The 15,746-nt window shown below is 42.2% G+C and overlaps 1 protein-coding gene across 3 annotated transcripts in view; it reads right to left on the bottom strand.

The window, feature by feature from the left end:
* The window catches only part of Smad1 (SMAD family member 1), a 76,067-nt gene extending 62,669 nt beyond the window's left edge, over positions 1-13,398 (bottom strand). The window contains exons 1-2 of one of the 3 annotated variants that reach the window (XM_026392717.2): positions 12,263-12,551; positions 12,019-12,103 (exon numbers count right to left, since the gene is read on the bottom strand). The gene's annotated coding sequence lies outside the window, so the exon portion shown is untranslated. Of the gene's footprint in view, positions 1-9,095; positions 9,114-12,018; positions 12,104-12,262; positions 12,552-13,317 lie in introns of those variants that run through there. The other 2 variants (XM_026392716.2, XM_026392718.2) reach the window with 2 other exon arrangements.
* Positions 13,399-15,746: the final 2,348 nt, after the last annotated feature.

Below are 15,746 nucleotides of genomic sequence, written 5' to 3'. Positions count from 1 at the left end.
CCTCTCAGAATTTAGAGTATCAGCAAGAAAGAGCCTTTTTATAGAATACATCCTGGCATGAGAACTCAAAACACTTTTGTCACTCTTGCCACCAATTTCAAAGGGAAAGAGTGTTGTGCAGATGGATCTATGGAAAATGCCACTAGTCATGGTCCCCATCAATCTTCAACACAGATAAAGTATTAAAAAAAAATCACCCCATGTCCTCCTCATCATCAGCACTACGTGCAAGCACTTGACCGGTACCAACTCTCTCCATCCCGCTGAGGCTCCTGTAAGCACTGTTTTACCGATGACAAAAGTGAGAACAGATAAGCTAAGAAACAGCTGCCTTCCTAACCACCTCCTCCTTTCTTGATGATAAAGCTGAAGGACCCACAAGCAAAGATTTTGTTGTTGTTGTTGTTGTTTAGTTATAGATGGACATAATACCTTTTATTATTATTATTATTATTATTATTTTTATGTGGTGCTGAGGATGGAACCCAGTGCCTCTCACGTGCTGGCAAGTGCTCTACCCTGAGCCCCAGCCCAGCCCTCGTTTTATTTTAATCCCTCTAAGGCTTCCCTTCCCAGCTCCTTTTTGGTTTTTGTTGTTGCTTTACTTCTTGACACCGTCCCACTTTCTAGAACATGTAAAAACCAAGAGTTTTAGCAGGGTAGCAATGACAAAATTGAATTCATTTTCATCTAAAGAGCATGGAATAAACTTAAGTTTTAATTTAACAAAAGGAAACGAGGCCATTGCTTCACATCAACACCCCCTGTTATGTGTTCGACTCTTAACATCCTTTTCTTACAATGAGTCTGTGGAATATTAAAATGAAACTCTTTTTAAGAAATTCAATTTCTTTACATTCTCACCAACTGTTTTTAAGGTCCTTTATGGAAAACAAAGTAATACCAAAAAAAAATTAGTGGCTCATTTTTTGGGGGGTACCTCTTATCTAATCAAGCAAAATACAGAGACAGAGAAAATTTAAAGGATTCTTTCAAATATCCTATCTCAATAAAGTAAAACACTACAATATTCACAGCCATACCTGGTGCATAGCTCTAAGTCGCAATTCTGCCTATACTCTGGAGGATTGCGGTGGGGGGGTTAGGAATGGAGGGAGATAAAGCAAACACGTAAGGAATGGCAGCCACTACGGTCGGTATCCATCTGCCTCCCAATCCCTTCTCCATCCTCAGTCCCAGCATTCTCGGCTTCAGCATTACAAGGTGCCCAAGTAGCCTCATAGGACTCTACCTACCAGATGGCAGTCACAAGGCCCCTCCTTCCCACCCACTCACCCCCCAGGTGTGACAGCCAGAAACTTTCCCAGGCTCTGCTGGTGAAAAGCTGCTCTATTCCACACTCTACCTCTCCGTTTCTCTTTGTAACCTCAGCAGCTTTATGTAGCTGCACTTCTAGACTCCAGGAATCAAAGAACTGCTGGTTGCTTCAAGGAAAAAGGAGACCATGTAAAAGACACACACCTGTTCTCTTTTCTCCTCAAATAAAAAAAAAAAAAAAAGGGAGCAAGTCAGTCCTAGCTTTTAAATGGCGTGCCTGAGCACCTGGGACAAGATCCTCGCTCTGTCAAGTGCTACCGTGAGCAAAAGACCTTCTGAATGGCTCCGACCCACGGGCACTCACGAGGAACAAGAGCACATATCCTGGCATGTTTTTAAAAACACCAAAATGGAAAAATGCACTCCAAAAGTGTCTACTTTGAGTCAGGTCAACAGCTCTTAATACTGCTGCATTGTCCAAGTGGTAGTTTCTAAAAGCACCCCAATATAACCCTGGAATAGGGTCCCCTAGGGGTGGGGGACTGACTATTCATGTGACTCTGACGAGAAGATGCTGGCAGTGCTGTGCTCCATAAGGTGCCAACACCAGGATCAGAAGACGCTTCCCATACCCTCAAGGGACTCAGTCCAGAGTTACTGAGATAACTGAAATCAAGGTGTCCCAACAGAAGCCAGACTAGACAAGCAGGTTTGTACTGTTCCTCAAAGTTACATTTCCCATTCTGTATCCCAACTTTATCAAGCTGTACACGCAATATGCTGTGAAAACAAGAATAAACATAAATACAGACACTCAAAAACTTGCTGAGAATGAACTAAGGTAGAAAAGTAGGCAGGAAGAGAAAGTTCTACCAATTACATCAAACTTCTTTCCCAATCCCTTGATCTGGAGACACTACCCCAACTAGAAGTGGAATACCTTCAGTCTAAGACTAAGTAACATTACAACAAAGGCATGTTATTTAACTTTTTATATTGCTGTCATCTCTTCTTACCAGTCAGATTGCTTCTTCAAAGTAGAAACTAGTTTTACAGTATCCTTTCCTCTACAACCACAGCCCTGTGCTGGATGCACGGTACAAACGTGAAGTTCTTGGTGAATTGTTTACTTCTGCCTTCAAAAGCAAAACCTCACACTCAGGATGGGCTCTTTTTTAAAGACTTTCCTAGGACACAGAGTAACATCTTGGCTACACCATTTGACCACTCTCCACTGTTTAAATGCAAATAAATGCTATGCTGTTTTTGTACCAATCATTTAAATGATAATCAATTCTATTCAGTGAACAGAAAAACATTTAAAATCAATCAAATGTTCCTTCAAGCTTGAACTGACTAAACAGAAGTCCTGAGCACACAAACTCAAATACAGGGAAAATAAAAAGGTTGTTATTAATTATGCCAGGCTCCAAAGCCGGCAGTGGACAAAAGGCGAAACAGGAAGCTGTAACAGAGGACATGTGAGCTACATACCATCGACTGTCCTGAGTTTCAATAAGGACTAAATGTACAATTTCCACAGCAACATTCACTGCCCTGTCACTCCCTTTCACAAAAAAGCTACTGTCCTTTAATAAAATTAAGATCCCAACATTTACCCTCCCTCTCCAACTTAGCTTCAAGAGTTTGAGTGACAGGTTGGACCAGTGTATACCAGTTCAGGGCCTGCCCTCCCAGTCACTCATCACAGAAAACACAGTTGGGTAGCAGGCCAGTGATGAGCCTGTAGGTGAGATTCTCAAGCTCCCCCACCCACCATTTCCACAACTTTGAAATATTTGCAGGTAATTTAAAAGAAAGGCAATGTGGTAAGGCTGAAAATGCAGACAAATTCTGATTCTGTCTAGTAGTGAGCTAAGGGCCCACTTAATGCTGAGGTAAGACAATGTGACTCAGTTAGGTATGGACCCTACTAGTCACCAGCAGACTTCTTCCTAATGGGCAGTACATGAAAAGACTTTAAAACCCATGACCACTAACTATTACCCATAAGAGAAAATCTGGAAAATTAAATGCTGATGTCTAACTTTCTTTAACTTTATAAGAGGTTTTACTACATGGGGGAACTTTTCTTACTTTATTTTAATACCTCATAAACCAGTCCATCTCAATAATCAAAACCATATTCCAAGACATCACTGTGTCTCTCATGAATCAGTAAATGCCACTATAAAATCTCATACTGCAACACAGGTAGGTGGGAAAGAGGCCTATTTCAAAATCCTCTAGGGAGAACTGGTGTCTTTAAGCCCATGCCAGCAGATTGAGGAATATGCATATGACTGATAGCCCGGAAAGTGCTAGAAACACCCCACATTCTAATAAGAAAATTCCAAAATCATATCATGAGGGAAGCAGGGTGATATCAAGTAAACCAGATGGAGAAGGCCTGCTTCTCAGAAGCCATGTAAGTCTAATAGGTATAAACACACACAAGACTACGAACACAATGTGTGTGTGTGTGTGTGTGCACATATATGGATACATATATACATGGATAAATATGTATAGATATAGATAATCTTGACCCTCCTTGTAACTCCAGGGCATTTCTTAGGATTCTCCTTTTCTTCAAGGAGAAAAGCCCAGCGTTTCCAGATTGACACTTTCTGGTCTATAAAGAAAAACACAATAAAAGAGAAGATATCATTTCCATTCCAGTGATGAGTCTGATCCAGAACACAGTAGAACATTTTATGTTTGTTAGTTTATATATTTTATTTGTTCTTACATTACTTGATCATACCCCTTTCCTGTATTTTTCTATTAGAGTGGTATTTCCTATTAATTTTAAAAGTTTCTTACAAAGAACAATAATTAGTTGAAATCTGCTATCTTTTAGGCTGTATCTGTGTGTTTGGTCAAATCTATAAAAATTTTCCTTTATGGTTTCTGCCCTTGGAGCCACATGGAGAAGTGCTCTGTAGCTGGCTATTAATAATGTCCCCAAACTGACAGAAATCAATCTCTCTCTTTCCATCCCCCAATAGGGTAAGAACTCATGCCAGAATTTTCCTGCACCAAACATGTATCGCTATAATGAAAAAAAAATTAATACTAATGAACACTATAAGAAAAGCAATAAATAAGTCTGAAAAATTTATTTTTAAAAGCCCTGAACAATTTAAATAATCTCTTTAAATCATTAAAGAGAGTCTTCCCTTAGCTCAATTAATATACTTTTCTTTAAAACCTTTATCTAGAATTGTCAGGGAAATGCTCTATCTACAAATTCCCAAACTTGATATCTCACAATTTCATTACCAGGACTCCCAATGTGTAACTCCTCTCAATTCATTTAATCCATTAGGCTCCCTTATCTAGATTGGACTCAAGATTGCCTTCATTAACATTCTAGACTCTAAAAAACATTGATTTTTATAAACAGTTACCATACATGAATGCTGATTATGTGCCAAGACCTATGCTAAGTCTTTTATGTATTCTGCACTTCACTGACTACGAGATGCACCTCTGACATTTTAACACCACAGAAGCCAGGAAAGCTTACAATTCAGAGTACTTTCAAGAGGTTTTCCCCTCATTTGTACAGGAAATAACACCTCACAATTAGCACTATCTCAGATTAGATGAAATATGGATGAATAACTCATTTCATCTCCAAAGCAATCCAAGACTGATACTATCATCCCTATTCTTCCCAATGAGGGAGAATCCACGGTTAGTGGTAGCTTTGCAAAAGCAAATCAGTGTCGGGCCTGGATTTAAACCCAGGCAACCTGACTTAGCATAGGGTACGTATGAAAGCTTGGAAGTCTTCCCTAAACTTCAGGAATATCCTTCCAAAATCCCTGAAGAACTTAGCCGCCCCACCTTAAATTCCACCTGGGAACCCATCTGCTCTCCAGGCCCAGCAGGCCAGAGTCATACTAGAAAGTAGCCATTACTCTGTTCACCAGAGTCTTTTTATCCACTGTTTAGAATTTGAATCCTCGGTCAACCCTCTGGCACACGATTTACAATGGTTCCTCCAAGACTTCTCCAGGATTCTAAAACTTCCCTGCCGTTTGCTGATCCCCTCACCTCATCACCCTGATGCGGGGGCTTGCCTCCCAGGACAGTGGAAGCTGGCACGAGCTCTGCAGGGCACTTTCCTCTAACCTTGCCCCCCAGCCTGCTTCCTCAGACTTGAACTCCTTCCTGTATAGGTATCTGCATTTTGTTATCTGCGCCAACACTAACTCCATCACCTTTAATCTTCAATTGCTCTCTATTAATTTCTTTCCCTGAATCTCCAAATATAAACAGGTCTCATTTTGAAAAATAAGTAATTTGAGATAGTATGAGAATCTAATCCTCATCTCTTTACATACTCAGACCTTTTTCCTGCCAACACATTCATTTGATCATGTGACCTTCTCTCCCATACCCTGAACCTCACACTTGCCTCTCCAGACCTACTTCTGGATTTTCTTCCCACAGCTTCCTGGTTTCACCTCTCTGCTGACCCTCTACTCTTCTTCCAGTTCCTTCTTTTCTCGATTTCAAACATGCCTCTTCCTTCTCCTAACTCCTAACTGTGGACTACAATGAAGCCAAAGCACTGTTTTTCTCTTTGTGGGTCCCTGAGAATATGAAGTAGACGGCTGCTGAGGGTACATATGAAAGCTTGGAAGTCTCCCCTAAACGTCAGGAATGCCCTTCCAACAAACCTGTAGAACACTTAGCCACCCCACCTTAAATTCAACATGTCTGGTCAACCCTAACTTTCTCCTTCTACAGCCACTTCTCCCATACTCAGGTTGGAAATTTAAGATTCACCTCTGACATCTGTTACTCTATAGCCAATCACAAGTCTCTGTGGTATTTGGCCTGAAAAACTCTTTTTTTCTTCCACTTCCACCTTCACCAGAAACTTACCATCACACAGATCATTCAATAGCCTTCTTATAAATCTTTGGCATCGAGTTCTACCTGCTCCAATCTGAACTGCATGCCCCATCACTTTCAGTGACTTCCCCAGGCTTCCTATTCTAACACACCAAGGTTTCAAATTCTCATCCCAACATATCCTTTCTGAACACAGGCTCTGCTCATCCTGCTGGGTTCCACTGGGAGCACCACAGAGTCAGGTGGAGACGCTCACCAGTTACCAGGTCTGTGCCGCCCCGTGACAGCCATTGCGGCTACTGAAACAGAAGTTAGTTAGGACAGCAAAAATGCAGTTCCCAGGTGCCCTGGCCACTTTTTGAGAGCTTGGTAGCACCTGTAGCTAGAGCTATTGTTTGTGCTAATACACGTGCTAGAACACCTGCTCCTATTGAACAGTGCTGCTGGAGAGCTATTCAACACCAGTACTGATCTCCCAACTGCTCTGTGCCCAGCAGCATCTCCCTCCTACTTGTGCAAACCCACGTGTCCCTCCACACCACAGTGGTGGTCTTCCCATGAGCTGTCAATACAGCTTACTCCTGCATTACTTTGTTATAATTCATACAATTGTTGCATTTAATTTTTCAATATTGTGTCTTAAATTATTGTGCCTCTTAGAACTAACAAATACTCATGGAATAAATGAAGAATATATAATTATTACAATACCACACCAAAATTACTAAATACGGGTGTATTTCACATTCTTCCTCCATTAAAAAAGATGTTTTCTTTCAATCTAAACATACAAACATTCTTGAATTTAGCTAAATGAATGACCTGGTTTAATGGCTAATTATAATAGTTCACAGATAATTACTTCCCCTTTTTTCTTGTGGTGTTTGAAATTGAAAGTAAAAAGCTACACAAGGTCTGAAATACTTCCACTTTGCATAAGCGTACCACAAAGAAGCCACAAAAGACACACAAGGACAGGAAACTGAATGAACAGTCTGAGTAACTATAACCTAACAATCTGAGATTGCAGGAAAAAATATCTATAGCAGAGCAGCCCTAAAATTAGAGGAAACTACAAATAAAGCTTTAAAAATTATGTATAAAAATATATTTTCAAATCAACAGGCAGACCCTTATAACCCACTTCTCAAATATGACAGTTAATATTCATTTACATCTTGAGCTCAAAAACACAAATATGCATAATTTATGGTTGTACGTATATGAGTTCTTTCTTTAAATTCAGGTTTGTTGTCTCAAAAACAAATCAAAAAAAAAAAAAAAAAAAAAAACAAAGTTAAGAAACCAATCCACCACACCACAGACCTGGCTGGGTTCTTGTAAAAGAATAAGGCTCCTTTTCCAAACACTAAGAACCAAGCAGAAGAGATTTGGGAGAATCACACCAGGTAAAGACTCCTCAGACCTTAAGAGGGTGGGAAGCTCTGTTTTCTGGAGAGTCTTCTCTATTATTTTTAGCTAATGACAAAGGTGCTAAACTATTCGAATACTGCACTCCCAGTGCCTTCCAAAAAGTCTGATGCAGACACTGGAGTTGAACCATTTATGAAAGTTTTACTTTTTCTATCCAAAAGATGTAATTCCCTTAAGCAAACGAATGTTCTAGAGCCTGCTCATTTCTGCAAGTCAGCCAGTAGCAGATATAAATGTTACTTTTTGCCTGTAAAACTAACTGTGCTATAAAACAGACATTATCTTACAATAGCTTAACTTAGATTTTAAGTAGTACATGCTATTTAGCTTTCTTTCTTTTCTTTTTAAAGGTTGCTATAAGGGTTAAAAATACTTCGAGTATTTTTGCTACAAATCAAATAAGAGATCACCATATCAGACTGAGTATTTGTCTACCAGATAACAGCAGAAAAGGAAGATACAGAGTCAAGAGATTCCAGTTTGAAACACAAGGAATGCCCCTGTTTGTTCCTAATGCGCACGTCCTGCAATTTTGGTACCAACAATCAAAGCCACATACAGAAGTATCAGAGCACTTCTTATCTCAAAGTTGCTTTATGACTTAATAACAATTTATACCACCTTTTTACATTTAAATTGTCCCTTTTCTTCTCAACATTTCCAACTCTCTCCCTAGAGCCCCCTATCCCTTCTTTAAAGACCCCAACCTTTAGCTTTTGGTGAAAAATGTGATCTGATTTTGAGAGTCACAATAGGAGTTTCATATATTCCTACGTCAGAACCGTCTGCTTTACCCTGAACTTTGTACAATCTTGGATCTCCCATTGATTAAATTTGATACAGGGTTTTTCTTTTCTATTTCTAGAATGAAAGAAAAAAAATCAATTTCAACCTGGAGAAAACAAACATCTCTCTTTGGTGGTCAGACTTGATTCCTATTTACCTCAAACATTAGGTATAAAATGTCAGTATCATGCCAAAAACTCTTCTCCCCTTCCTTACCCAAACTCTACTGGACATGCTCAGCCAAAGCCTCAGGAGTGTGGAAGGAAAGAACAAACAAAATATCCTACCCTCATACATAAATATACCCCGAATGTAACTCAACATCAAGTACAACCAAATAATGGGACCTAATTGGAACAAGTTACACTTACTCTATGTATGTATAATATTTCAAATGATACTCTGCTGTCACGTAAAAAAAATAATAATAATAATAATAAAGAATACTCAACAACACTAGGAGGACCCAGGGCTGCCTTTCCTGCCTGCAATCCCCACGTGGGTAACTTCAGACAAGCAGGTTGTTTTCTCTCAGCCTCACATGGCTTATCTCCACATGAACCATCTGGATTAGAAAACCTTTAAAGCAGCTTTTAACATTAAACATTTCTAAATAGGAAATCACAAGTCAGTGTTTATGAAAGCACCTGTCAAGGCAGTCCCAGGGATGAACTTCACCAGAAGGATCGTGCACTAGGGCTGTAAAAGCGTACTCACAAACTCACCAGGACACAAACATTTCTGGATGAGAGGATGGAAGAGAAGACACAGGACCCGTGGTTTTATCAGATTCTTAAACAGCCTAACACTCTATTTAAAAAGTTGAGAACAAGTGAAAGGTAAGACATACAAAAGAATACTCAAACACTTCCCACCCCACCACCACTCCTCCCCCGCAAAAAAAAAAAAAAATCCCCCAGGAATTTGCAATGAACTAGTCTTATCTCAAGACACGTGTTTAACCACTCAGGGAAAACACAGTAATTTTGATGAGATAAACTGAACTACTAGAACTTTCATCAGTACCCATTATCTTATGATTATACAATAAAACACGAGAAAAGTGACAGGAATTATACAGAAAAGCTGAGATAAAACTAGTTGGGCTTTGAAATGCAATATTTCTATGTCAGACTTATTCTTCAAATTACGTGTTGCTTAGATAAGTATTACCATTACTTTTCCCTTTTAAACATTTACAGGAACAATAGAAGACAGGCCCAAAAAAGAACAACAGAGGACAAATATGTCTAAGAACCTAAAAGTCAAGTCATGTCTACACTGGCATAGTACCACCTACTGCACAATGCCTGTTTGGGTCCTCTAGATGAAAACCAAAAAGCACAGCTAAGAATAAGTCTGGAGTCAGCCTGCCTTGTTTGTATCCCAGCTAAGATGATAAATCAAAATCACTCACTGGTTATGGGCCTGGGGGAAGACAACCGCTTGGGCCTCAGTTTACCTGTTAAATGTGACAACAGTCCTTAGGGAAGTTTTGAGGCTTAAATAAGTATTACAAATAATGCCTGGCACATGGTAAAAATTCTGGAAAAAAGAGTACACTATTTCTTACCCCATGCTGTAAATCAAGTGAGAATCCATGACATTAATGACAAATAAGATCTCCAGAAAAGTCAACCTAATTTTATCAATAGCTTCAACTGTCACTTCCGAACTGCGTTTTAACAAGAGCAGTTAGTTGTAAAATTAACCAATGTATGTATATATTTCTGTCTCTCTTGAACCTCCCAAATTCACTATTAGAGGAGACAAGTGAGAACAGTGTGGAAGATCCTGGGACAGCACTATCTAGAATTTTCTAAGATGATGAACTATCCTATATACACACTGTCCAATATGGAAGCCACTAGCTTCATGCGGCTGTTGAGCACTTCAAATTTGGGCAGTGCTGAAAAAAAATTTGTTTTAAATTTAATTTTATTTCATTTAAACAAATAGCCAGATGTGGCTATGGAGCTACTTTACTGGACTACATGGCCACAGATGATCCATAAATGAAAAAAGGAACATAAGAAATTTAAGCAAAATCAAGGGTCTTCTTTTCCTGAATTGCTTATATGTTCAATGCAAGTATCTTTGTGTTTAGTGGAAATCGGGTAACTGACTAGTTAAAGAAATAACATGTCAACTCATGCATCAGTACAGTGTAAACTCAGTGCTAATAAAAGGATCAGAGATAAAGAAGTATATGGCCTTCTGATATTTTAGAAGGTCCCTAAGGCCAAGTTAAATTTAAGCTCATGTGAAGTATGATTCAATACATACACCAGATCTGCAAAGGGCCAGCACCAAAGCACTTGTTTCTATACCACCAAGTGGGAAGCTACCTGGACAATGCACACTGAACATCTCTGAATTTATCTTCAATTGTTTCTCTCAGACATTCACAGTTCTGTAAGGCTTTCCCTCTTTCAGAAACACTAGTATTCTTGGCCTTTCCACTATGCACAAAATCCATGAACCACCCATATCTGAAGTATAACGCCAGACTCCTGCTTAGCTGCCCCTGTAATATGGTTTAATTATGATGACTGAACTAATAGGCTGACATCATAGACTTTTACAGGCTGACCCCATGTCTTCCTGATGTATCATTTTGCACCAGTTCAGTGCTGTAAATCAATTTAAGATCTCGAGCAGGTTGAAAAGGCTGGTAATGATGCTTTCTCTGCCATCTCTGGAGACTCTACATTATACACAACTTACATTATTTATAAAGCCTCAGCGATGCCTCCATTAGCCTTGTAAGACTACACAAATGAGTTCTTTTATACACACACAACTTGGCCTTAATTATGTAGGCTACTGCAGCTTAAATATACTCCTCTAATTACACTCAAGTTTATTCTTTTTCCAATCTACCAAGTTATTAAATTTTACCCTGAACCCAGAATTGCTAAAAATAAAATTACAAACAATTTTAGTTTTTAACTTAAAAAAAAAAAAAAATATATATATATATATATATATATATATATATATATAGTAAATGTAGCTGGAAAAATGAGACTTACTTCCTCTTAATGCTTTAGTCAACTTGGGGGGGGGGATTTTACTTAAATCCCAAGAGGTGTTAAGAGGTTAACATTTTTAATTTCCTAAAAACTATCATTTCTCTAAAACACAAAGGTCATCAGCTCGGCAAGGAAAGGATAATGCAAAAAGAAAAATGTATTTGATTCCATACCTATGGTTGCAGGGGTCAAAACTAAATCAAGGACAAATCCCTACCCTCAGAAGAAACCCGATCCTGCCTGGATCCTCTGGAGGCTCTAGCATCACCATCTCCAGAAAATCATCTCTCAAGACCCTGGTTACAGTTTCCTAAGAATTGCACTATTACACAAATGGTCCACCACCTGCATAGAAATATCAAATAACTGCAAATGGGGAACGAGGGAGGGAGAGCGGAGGACAAACACTTTAATCAGTACAGCACATTTAGGCCTGGCACCTAGATCAGAGTAAAGCTGATGCAAAAACATTTACACCCATTGAAAATGCTGGGGCAGTGAACACAGGATCTGCCTGGACTTTTTTTTTTTTTTTTTTACAGCCGTTCCAATACAGCTCACCTGCCTCCCACACAACGTTAAGTGGTAGTTACAAACAACATGTAATATTAACCTGGGCCAGGCACAGTTTTCTCCTGGTGTTCCTGAGGTGTGGGTACGTTATCCACGACTGGCAATGAGCGCAAAAGATGTTCGTTCTGAAATAAGGGCATTCTGTGATTTAGCCGCTGAGAGCTTCCGCAACAGGAAGACACAAGAGAAATCTGCCAACTTTTGTGTCAGTCCGTACTTTGGGGCGGGGGTGGGGGTGGGGTGCAAAGCCAAGGAGAGAGACAAGGCAGGCTGTCAGTACTCACGAAAACGACGCTTGCTCCGCGGGAGATGGTTCTCAGACCCGCCTCGATTCTCAGCGCCTCACTAGTTATCTCGCACCGAGTATTTTTGTTGTTGTTGTTGTTGTTTAAATCGCCTATGCCTCAAAATAAACAAAAGCCTGGGCTACGGCAGTTGTGAGATCCGGCCGGCATCTGTTCCTGCTGCCTCCCCAAAGCACACCCAGGAAACCTTCTCCCTCCCGGCCCGCACACACATTGAGCAACCAGCAAACAAGCCCACGTCGTCTCTCTCACGCCCACCGCCCCCACCTCCCTCCAGAAACCACCCGAGAAACCCTAACAAAGGCAGGCGCAGAGGGGAGGCACAGTTGTTCCCGGCGACTCGCGCGCACACACGCACTGAGGCAATCGAATCCGGTAAAGGGAAAGGAATGAGACGACACTCGGAGGCGCAGGGGGTGTAGGCGGAAGAGGGGGAAACTGCGCGCCGCCGCCAAACCTTTGAATAAATCAAGAGGGAATTTCGGTGCGAACTTTCCCTGACCTCGACCCCAGGGCGGCCGGTGGGGCACGGAAGGGAACCCGCGCGGGATGCCCGGGGGCCCGGCGTCCCCCTCCCGGGCGCCCCGCTCGGCCCGGGCTCGGAGAGGGCAGCGCCCGCGGCGGTCCTCCGAGCACGGCGAGGGTCGCCCGGCCGGAGCGGGACACAATGGGCCCGCGGGCCGCGCGCACGGGCCTCGGCCCGGCTGCAGAAACGGAAAGAGAAACAGGGAGAGAGGGAGGGCGGCCGGGAGGTCCCGCCGCGGGCAGGCCGGGGGCGACACTCCCCGCCGCACACCCAACAAAGCGGCGCGGGGAGCCCGGCCCGCGGGGCACGAGGGGAGGGCGAGCGGGCAGGTTCGCACCCGGAGCGGCCGGGAGGCGCCATCATGGGGGGGGTCCGCGGCCCCACGCGGGGAAGCGCCCCTCCCGCGCAGTCCCCCGGCGGGGACCGCGGCGCTGGGCAGCCCCGGCCGCCGAGCGGAGGGCGGGGACGCGCGCAGGGGAAAGTTGGGTTCGGGTCTGTTTCGCTTTACCGGCTTGGCGGCGCGCCCATCCGCGCGGACGCACGAGTGGCCGGGCGAGCGGGGTCCCGCGGCCCCAGTGCGGCCGGCCGGGCGCGGCGCCGCGCTCCGCTCGCAGGGTCCCACCCCGCGCCTCGGCCCGGGCTCAGCCGCTCGGCCTCTCCTTCCTCCGCCCGCTCGCTCCCGGAGCCTGGATTGATCTGGTCGCGCTGGCGTCAGGGAGTCGCGGCCGCCCAGCCTCCACTCCTCGGCTGCCAATACCCGGCGCACTCGCTCGCTCGCCCGCCCGCCCGCTCGTTCACACGCGCACTCGCGCGCGCCGCCGCCGCCGCCGCCGCGCGACCAGGGATCCTCTCCAAATTCCGGCCCAGCTGGCGCGAGCGCGGCGCAGCGCAGCCCCGGCCGGCGGACAGCGCAGGGGAGCGGCGCGAGCCACCGCCCCCCGTCCCCAGCCCCACGCCCAGATCGTTTCCAGGCCAGAGGAAAAGCACACCGGCTTTCTGGCTTTCGCAGCCCTGCCGCTAGTCCCGGTGGGGCAGGCTGGGTGCGCTAGGAGCGAGTCCGGCTCGATGGGCTGTGGGGGTTTTTTTTCTGACACGTTTTTTAACACGTCCACCGCGCGCACGGGTTCGTCGTTAGAACGCGGAGCACATTTTTTCACTCACCTTTTCCTGTCTAGTTTTCATTGCCGCTCAATCACTCCACAAAGATTTGCAGCCCCCAAAGTTGCTTGTGTCCAGAGTTGGATAAAAACTGTTGCAAACCCTGAGTCCACAGATGCATTTCCAACTCAGGATCCAATGATTTGAGTAAGACCCTGTTGCTCCAAATAATGACAGAAGCCACAAGGAGATAGCTCTTTATATTCTAGGTTTTTGGTCCAGTTTTTTAGAATCTTTTAGATAACCCAAACGCCCTCAAAACAAAAACAAACTTAACTTATATATACCTGATTTGCATGGACGTTGAAAACATGTTTTTTCCAAGGATCAACTTTTTTCTTCGCCAGTCTCCGAAAGCTGGAATGGAATCTTGAATAATTACTATAATGGTGAGTTGTGTTTAAAGAAGAATTATTCTGAGGAGTAAATTTCACATGAACCAAAGAATTGTTGCCAGCAACGTTAATTTCAAAAACCATGGTAAATGAATGGTACTCCGATTATTCCTGTACCTCTATGCATCAAGCATCCCACTTAAAATTCTTGCTTATTTTTATATATTTTATATTTAATTATTCAAAGGAAATATAACAAATCCCATAAAACCCATAAAATGGCATTTATAGGTTATATATCAGAATTTCTGCTAATTAAATCCTTTCTTTGTTAAACTATTTGAGCATTTACTGGTCAATTCTTGGATCTCATTTTTTTCCTAAAAGCAACATTTATCAGAGTTGCTCATTTCTGCTTCTCAGAGCAAAAGCTACAATTTTAGCCTTGTAAAATGCCACTGAGATCAGGTCACTCTCTTGTTCAGAACCCTCCTTTGATAAATAAAATGAGGTATATCCAGACAAGGGAACATTATTCAGTCATAAAAAGGACCAAAGTACTGACATGTATGTTACTTGGATGACCCTTTAGACATTATGCAAGTCAAAGAAGGTAGACATAAAAGAACAAGTTTTGTTTGTGTCATTTGTATGAAATGTCCAGAGGAGACAAATCTATAGAAATAGAAAGTAATTGGGGGATTGAAGCACCTGGGGGTAGCCAAAGGTTATGGGGTGATGAAATTATTCTAATATCATTTTCCAATAATAGTTGCACAACTTTGTGGATACACTGAAAGCCATTGAATTTTATACCTTAAATGAGTACATTATATGGCATGTGAATTTTTTTCTTTTTTTTTTATTGGTTGTTCAAAACATTACAAAGCTCTTGACATATCATATTTCATATATTAGATTCAAGTGGGTTATGAACTCCCATTTTTACCCCAAATACAGATTGCAGAATCACATCGGTTACACATCCACATTTTTACATAATGCCATATTAGTAACTGTTGTATTCTGCTACCTTTCCTGTCCTCTACTATCCCCCCTCCCCTCCCCTCCCATCTTCTCTCTCTACCCCATCTACTGTTATTCATTTCTCTCCTTGTTTTTTTTTTCCCATTCCCCTCACAACCTCTTATATGTAATTTTGTATAACAATGAGGGTCTCCCTCCATTTCCAATGGCATGTGAATTTTATCTCAGCAAAGCTGTTAAAGGAAAAAAAGGAAGATATAACTAAACGCAGTATATGATCTTTCATTGGACCCTGATGAGAAAAAAAAAAAGCTATAAAATGGCATTATAAAGCTGCTAATTTTTCTGAACCTATACATGGTCTTTCTTAATGCAGTCCTAGAAGCCTCAAATGATAATTATTAAAATTACACACACTATGAATTTTGATTTCACGCCTTGTGCATGTTATTTCTTT

The sequence above is a fragment of the Urocitellus parryii genome, chromosome 10 (genome assembly GCF_045843805.1).
Source record: "Urocitellus parryii isolate mUroPar1 chromosome 10, mUroPar1.hap1, whole genome shotgun sequence".
Lineage (NCBI taxonomy): Eukaryota > Metazoa > Chordata > Mammalia > Rodentia > Sciuridae > Urocitellus > Urocitellus parryii.
This window is presented reverse-complemented; position numbering and strand designations above follow the sequence as displayed.